Here is an 8846-nt window from a genome sequence, read left to right as displayed (position 1 = left end):
TGCATGATGAACTAATAAATTCTGATGTACATTGAAGTAAAAGTAGATATAAACTAAAAATGAAGTGGTTCATGGATATCAGAGAGTGGCAGTTGGGTGCTAAATGGCAAAGGATTTACCAGTATATGTTGCCGACCCATAAGGATGGGTACTTGAACAACTTGTTTTTCACATTATTTGCCAGAGTTGTAAACATGACATTATGCTTTAATCAAATCTGTAAATAAATCTAATTGTATTGTTGGACCTATCAGACTTAAATAGACCAACACCTAAAACAGCTGAAGTTAAAATACTTCAGGATGATTTAAATAACTCATAGTGGCAGACAGCAAAAAAAAGGGGTAGAAATATGGAGGTTAAGTATTGCATTTGTTAATTAGTAAATTGTTGTGCAAATAGAAGGGGCAAGAGTGTGGAAATATCAAGAAGTAAGGAAAGAAATTCCAAAATCAGTGTTTTGACTTCAGAAAATGTTTTATACATGTAACCCAAATCAGTTTACTCAGATTAAATAACATGACTATTTAAAGAAATGTTATCTTGCAGGGTAAATGATTATTGTGTTTGTCATGCAGGTCATGGTGGCCCATATGTCCTACAGATGGTCAGAGTCACAGTTTAGAGAAGATGCAATGTGTGAAAAGACTTGGAAACTACATGTTTAAAAAATGGATACAAGTATTAAGAAGTATTACAGTGTTTCACATGTACAAAACTTAATGACTCTTGATAAATAATCCTTATAAGTGACGAAGAAGAAGAATATAAAGTGGTCTCTATGGAATGCCAATGCATTTTAAACTGTAAGTCAAACTATTTTTAATCATATACCTGGTCACTGAGCAGTGAGATGCAATCACTTACTGATGGCGATTTCAAAATAATAACTTGACTGAGTGTGTCCGTGGCCAAATAATTATTAAAGGCTGAGATAAATTGCTAAAAGAAGTTGTTTCTTAGCAGTGATTAAATGAACCTTAAACGTTTGTTTTACATACTACACAAGAGATTCATGTATGAACCTTATTATCTCAGCACCTTGAAGAGCTATTATATGAATACTAAAATGCTTTTATGTGGATGATTGTTAATGATATCATTGTTTTATTAAATAACAATCCAGTCAGTCCTAACAAGGTTTAGTAAAAATAATTCAGTATCTCAATTAAATGCCCACCAAGAAAATAGTAAAGGGGTACTCATTTGCTGTGTATGAAACAAATATGTGGAAACCCTGATAGACCTTTAAACAACAAAAAAGGATAAATAAATTGCAGGAGTGAAAATGCATTTATTTACGTTGTATGTTTATTTTATTTTACTTACTTTTTATTGCATGGGTTAGTGTCACTAGGGATAGCATATTAGGGATAGTCTGTTATGAGAAGTTATTGACTAACTGGAGAAATTTTGCCACGGAATCAGGGAAATTATTGACCTCAGGCTGAGACTGAAATTGCTCAGAATTGATCAGTGCTTTACCTCTGTTAACAAATTCAATACATAAATAAATGTCCTATTATTATTATGCTTGTAAATAATGTATGTGATCATGAACACGTATAAAAAAAGTGAAACATATAAATATGTGAACAGACATCCTCTCTTTTTTGAAAAATGATATGGGATCTTTTATACCCACCTGAGCTACCATCATGTCATGACAGATGGGACCCCATGTTAATGTTTCATCTAAGGGCTGGCACATCAGGAGTACAGCACTCCAGTTATAGTATCCTGCAGAGACAGTACTAGAAAAAAACTTAACCCACATACCAAATGTGGTAATAGAACCCACAGATTTCGAACCCTTTCAAATTAAAATCAAGTAGGCTATGTGTTAAGCCACTGACATAGAAGGCTTTGCAATGTAATGAAATAATATCATAAAAACAATTAAAGTAAGCTGATCTCAATGAGAGGCAATGTCTCTTTATGGAAATAGTGAAAGACTCATAAAACAGAAATGGCAGAGTTAAACAATGTTGATAAAATAAACAGCTGATGATGAGAGTCACAAACTATTCATATTGTTTAGGGAACAAGCATAGAATGTATGGCACACAGGATCAAGAGTGACCGACAGAAGGAAAATGAAAAGAAAGTGGTACGCTGGGCTGTCTGGACGTTTCATGCATCTATTAACTCTCATCACATTCTTTGCTTTCATTATTTGTTTTCTTTAATTATGGAAACTTTCTCATTTGGAAAAGACTCTACCCAGAAATCCTAGTCACTTCCACAAAGTACACATAAAATGATCCCAGCTTCCATCTTCCTTAGCTTTACTGTTCCTTCCCGTACAATCCTGCTGAGCTCAAGCAGCCACGTCCATGTAGCTTTAGTGCAACCACTTTCAAAGCTCCTCCGCTCTATGATCCTCTATAAGGTATTAGTATGTCTAACAAAGTAAGTCTGAAAAGGTCTTTGTAACAATGAAACAACACTGTCGATCTTAATGCAAGTAAAACTGAGCACTTAGTACCAAATGCAACGTTCCATTTAACTTACCATTGCACTCGCAGCCTTCAAAGAATGTAATATAAATCCAAAGAAGTACAATTGCCATACATTTCATTTTTAGCAAAAAATACCTTGGCAGTATAAAAATTGTGCACTTGAAAATTTCAGTAAAATACATCTTTTGTAGGCAAGAGTCTGCCCAATATGTTGCATGAAAAAATGTTGCTTTGATGAATACAGTTTTTGATTCTGTATGGCTTTTTTAATTTCATAAGTACTTAAAAGGGCAAGCTCAGAAGTGACAGCTGATTCCCTCTGTAGTGGTTACAATGTGATTGACCACTACAGTTGCTTCCTGCCTGTACAGAATGTTTGCATACTGTATTACTCTAATATTTATGATATAGCTTGGTATCTCTGTTAACCTTAACAAGTATTTTCATGATTTATAAGAACTTATTTCACCCTTTTGTACATGTTTGTGAAGGTACAAGGTCCAGAAAGACATTATACAAAGAAAGTAGTCAGAGATACTCAGGCACCAGGTGAAAACTTTTTATTTGGTTGCCATATCAACAAACCCTGCCACAATAAAACTTAAGTTGACAAAGCTCTAAATTACTCTTTAACGTTTTCCAGAAAATTTGATTTACAAGCTCAAAAGAAAGTTTCACCATGATTCTTAGTGAAAGCCAATGAAATGTTGACAGAAATGATAACCTCACTTTAGCCATTCCCACAGATTAATGCATCTCGCATATTAATTGCTATTTATTTCTGCAAACCATAACTTATTGTCTTTACCCATTCTCTCTTTCATTGCTTCCCATCTCAGTGTTCAAATTTAGTCATCTTAAACCTTGTCCAGAAGTGCTTCACCATATTTGCCATTAGACACACACACACACACACACACACACACACACACACACACACACACACACACACACACACACACACACACACACACACACACACACAAACTTGTTTCATATTAAGTGTTTCTGTCTAGTACAGATGCCAATATATAACAATTAGACCAACCAAAATGGCTATCCTATCTGTATTCAGTGAAAGATTTCTGATTTTGAGTTTACAGTTTTTACCGCCCATTATGATTGTGAACTCCCTAAATTTTTGATAATAGTAAAATGATGAATTTCACTGAATCTTACTTAGTCATTACATGGGCTGCAATTAGCTGCTTTTCAGACAGTTAATGATTATGGGTTTCAGCTGTGCTTCAGAAAGGTTAACACCCAGGAAAAATCAGTTAACGATGTCCAAGTTATTTTATTAATATATAGTTCAGCATGTGTTTTAAGTAAATCCTCAGTACACTGATGTCTTCTGAATTTCTTAAAAAATTACTTCTACCACATTACATTTATGAGACGCAGATGCACCAACAGATGGGAAAATAGATCCTTCTGATTTCAGATAAATGAGGTATCTGCTTATAACAGTAACACAGGGCATGCCCTATGGATTTGTACTTGCCTCATTACATGGGATAGTGCATGTTGAAAGTCTCTCTAAATCAGGTATTGGCACTGAATCCCCCATTCAAGGCATAACTTCTTCCTCATTTGCATATTATTTACAAGGGAGCTTGAAAGGCATGTTTTGCATTCGCAGCCGTTATGGCAGTTTTAGAAAACTAAGGGCAGTGTCACATCATTATTGAAATTGTGTTGGTATCTAGCAAAAAGAAAAGTCTTTCCGATGTGCTTTCAATCAGTAATAAAACTAAAGAAAAATTAGAAGAAACACTAAAGTTTGGTGCTCTTGAGGTAAACAACAAAATATATATTAAACCACAATGTATTGTCAGTATCATTGCAAACAAATTCAGTGCCAGTTTTAAAAGGATTTTGAGCATGAGCAGTACTTTACCATATAACCCTGAATAAAATCAAAATCAGCATCCATATAACCCTGAATAAAATCAAAATCAGCATCCATATAACCCTGAATAAAATCAAAATCAGTATCCATATAACCCTGAATAAAATCAAAATCAGCTTCCATATAACCCTGAATAAAATCAAAATCAGCATTTGCAAGGGCCTGGTTGACATATTTTGTTAGTTTCCCTGGTATAGTTAATTAATATTACCCTCTCTTTGCATTCAATTAAACAAAACCTTCTCTATGACCTTTTCCCCCAGGATATGGCAACAAGCCTTGGTAGTCCATATTTCGAAAAATGGCTTCGCAGCCAGTCCCCTGAATCATAGACAGCCTTACCAGTACAATCTGTAAGATGATGGAGACAATCATGGTTGAATTATTTCAGTGAGCAGGTGATCTGTTGCTCCTGCATGCAAATCAATAAGAATTTGTAAAAGCCAGGTCATGTATATTGAATTTAACTACTATTTTTTTGTATGGGAGGGGGTCACAACAGCCCTAGAGGAGTGCCTTTGCATTTACACAGCCTACATAGATCTTGCCAAGGCATTTGTCAGTATTCCATAAAAAAGGAACTATAAAAAAAGCTTAATAAGTTCAGTGTTAATATTTGCATTCACAACTGGATTGAAATTTGGGTATCAAACAAAACCAGAGTGTGTAGCATGTTCTCCACACGAACTGATGTGTCCAGTGAAGTGCTGCAGAGGCCTCACACTAAAGCTACTTCTTCATGGAATCTTTTGTCTGACCCACTGGTACAAGGCAAAAAGCCATTGGCTCTCTAAATCTGAAGATGGCTGCAAAATTGAGAACATTGTCTTCCCATTTCAAATGCTCTGGTTCTCCAGACAGGGCTTGGCACAACATACACATAGTTTAATGATAATTGTTTGCCATTGCATATAAATAAGTGTAGCAGTGTTACTATTAGGAAGCAAGTGATCCATACCACTGAAAGCAACGAGGGAGTACCACTAAGGAAAAACTCTTGCTTCTTAATATAATCTTTAGCCTTTTCTTGAAACAACAGGTTGCTACAGTAGTAATCTAGGTCACCAGTATACCCCAAATAATGCTGAGGGGAATAACAAGAAACACCAGAGAGGTCATCCTGAACACACAAGTTATCCATCCAGTCATGAACTGCAATGTTCTCATGTAGAATCTCCTTTAAAACTCCTGATTCAGCTATAGAGGACACAAAAATCCCTAACTAGGAGGACTGAATGTCTTGTCATCCTATTTTACTCAGGCTAAAAAAAACTACCCCTCTTCTTCATGTCATACCATGTCATGAGAGAGGATTGGTGCTTTGTTTTCTGGGAAATGAAAGCTCTTTTTTTGAGACTGTTTGGAACAAATAAGTAGAGGCTTAACATGAGCATAACTTGCCTCATGCAGAAAAAATGCAATATATATATAATACATCTTTACTTTTAGAATAAACACCTCTTTCCTTAGTACAATTATTAATACAATTAATTCAGCTCCAGTTATACTGCCTGTGTTAATATTTCAAGTGTTTTTTTTATTAAATTAAGATTATAGTATGTTGCTTGATTTTTTTTTAAATTTAGTGTTTACTTAGTTTTTCCTCTTTAACCCATCCAGAAAGTGATGCAATGTTGGGCAATCATTTGCAGACACCTGCAAAGCACAGGATCATAGGATCATAGGAAATTACTAAGCTATCAACCTGGAGGTCATTTTAAGCCTAGCCATTTCATCCCAATGTAATACCATGAAAATTCTAGTCAATAAACAAGATTGCATTTAGTGATGACTGACCATGTCCTGGAGGGTTGTGAGCGCTATCCCTGGTAAGAATTTATGCTGCCCCATCCACTAATCCAGGTTCCTCTTGAACAATGTCATAGAGGTGCTTTCACATGAATTGGTAGCCTGTTCCAAAGATGCAGCAGTTGATAGGAGATAAATCTGTCCCTCCAGCATGTCCTATTTAAGTTGCAGACCATATTTAGGTCCCTGGAGTGGATAGCCCTAGTCCTGTTTGATTTCCTGATATGCAGTAAGTTAAGTTCATTAGATCTGGGCCTTGGATTGCTCTGTAGGCCAGGCATAAGCCTCCCCTAAGAAGTCTATGCAATGGAGTATAGTGATAGGGAATTTAGTCAGTCTGTGTTAGGCAAATGCTGGAGCCCCTTGATCTTCTTTGTTAGAAACCTTTGAGATCTCTCCAGTTGCTGCAGGTGCTTTGTACAGTACATGGCATTATACTCAATTATGGGCTAGATTTGTGCCTATTATAGAGGGGTTATAACCTCTTTAGCTCATGAGGTGATGTCTTTAGTAATCAAGTGTGCTATGTAGAAAACTTTCCATACTACAGTAGACACATGGTGGTCGAAGTTAAGGTTGCAGTCAATTTGTGATCCCAGGTTCCTTATAACTTTGTGGGTACTTAGGGTATTGTTGTTGATTTGATAATGTGAAGGAACACTGTTTGTGCTAAAGGGAATTATGATGCATTTCTTTGCATTCAGTTTGAGACTGTGACTAATACACCAGTCGTAGGTCTGTGTGAGACCCTCCTGCAGTATAGTGACATAATTTGGGATTCAGTGATTGTACCTAGTTTGCAGTTGTCTGCAAACTTGGTCAGCCCCAACCCCTTAGTTTTGACCTGAACTTTTGAGGAGTATATACCAAAGAGTAGGGGGCCCAGCACTGACCTCTGTGGCATCCCACTGGTAACATGTTTGCTGGTTGATGTGGAGTCACCCACTTTGATAGTGTGTGTCTGGTCTGTGAGGCAGTTGGCAACCCATCTTACAACGAAGGGGATTCCATTCAGTTTGCTAAGTTTATCAGTAATGCCTGAATGTGGGATTGTGTCAAATACCTTTGCCAAGTCGAAGTATTCTGTGTGCACAGATTTGCCCTCATCAACGGTCCTGGTCACATTTTCAAAAGTATCCACCAGATTTAACAGGCAGGATCTGCCCTTGACGAAGCTGAATTGGGTAGGATCCAGGGCTTGGAATTCACCTGTGTCTTTATTTATGAGGTCCACAGTGATATTTTCCATGGTCTTACAGATGAGGCTGGTCAGTGGTATGTGTTAGTAATTCCCCAGGTCTGTTGCTATGCCACGTTTATGGAGGGGAATAACTGTTGCTGTTCTCCATTCTGCAGGAACAAAGCCTGTGTTCAGGCTATAATTGAAAAGGTTACTTAATGGTGATGCTAGCTCATGTTTTAGCCTTAGGTTCATAGGTTCATACTAGGCTATCTGCCCTAGGGCATTTATAAGCCTAGCCAGAGTGTGTGTGGCTTTCACCACCCTTTAGGATGAGAACACTATACCCATTAGTTTGCTGTGCCTCTGTCCAGCAGTGACACAGAGATGATTCCCGGGGTAAACCTACGATCTCCCATCCACTCGTCAAGATTTCTCTTGAACAGAGTCAGTGAGGGGCTCTGCCTCACATGGACTGGGATTCTGTTCCATAGTGTAGGGAGTCTCTGGGTGATGAATCTGTCCCTCCAGCACGTCCTATTTATATCTGTGTTGAGGTTTAAGTCTCTTGCTCTTGTGGCTCTGGTGGATTTGGATTTTTTGAGGTGGAGCATGTCCATTAATTCCGGGTTGGACATGGCCTTGTATGTCAGGCACAGATCACCTCTGAGCAGACGGTATGCGACTGAATAGAGCTGGAGTTTCTTCAGTCGGGCATCGTATGACATATGTTTGAGCCCCTTTATCCTTTTGATGAGGAACTTTTGGGGTCTTTCCAACTGCTGCAGGTGTCGGGTAAGGTACATTCCGAATGGGGCGTTGTACTCAATCATTGGTCTGATAAGTGAAGAGTACAGGGGTACAATGACCTCTCCTGATCTGGATGTGAATCCCTTCATGATCAGGTGGGCAATGTAGAAGGTCTTCCTAACCACTTTGGCAATGTGTGTGTCAAAAAAGAGGTTACTGTCAACTTGGGTCCCCAGGTCCCTGATAACTTCTTCTGTGTTTAATGGATTACCACCTATGTGGTAATTAGGGGTTACCTTGTTTTTCCCAAAGGGTATGACTATACATTTTTTGGCATTTAGCTTAAGGCCATGGTTCTGGCACCAGTTATCCATTTCTATGTGACCTCTCTGGAGGATGTCTATGTCTGATGGAGTGTCAATTATGGTGCCCAGTTTGCAGTCATCTGCAAATTTTGTCAGCCACAATCCCCCTATGTTTGCCTGCACTTCAGAAAAATAAATGCCGAACAAGAGGGGGCCCAGGACTGAGCCCTGTGGGACACCGCTCGTGACCGGCTTAGAGTCTGACATGGCACCAGCAACTCTAACCCTGTGTGTTCTGTCCTTGAGCCAGTTTGCAACCCATCTTGTGACATATGGGTTTACATCTAAGCTGGTGAGCTTTTCTATGATGCCCGAGTGGGGTATTGTGTTGAACGCTTTTGCTAGGTCAAGGTAGGCTGTGTGAACTG

This window comes from Protopterus annectens, chromosome 10.part0 (assembly GCF_019279795.1).
Source record: "Protopterus annectens isolate FY-2018-M chromosome 10.part0, PAN1.0, whole genome shotgun sequence".
Lineage (NCBI taxonomy): Eukaryota > Metazoa > Chordata > Ceratodontiformes > Protopteridae > Protopterus > Protopterus annectens.
This window is presented reverse-complemented; position numbering follows the sequence as displayed.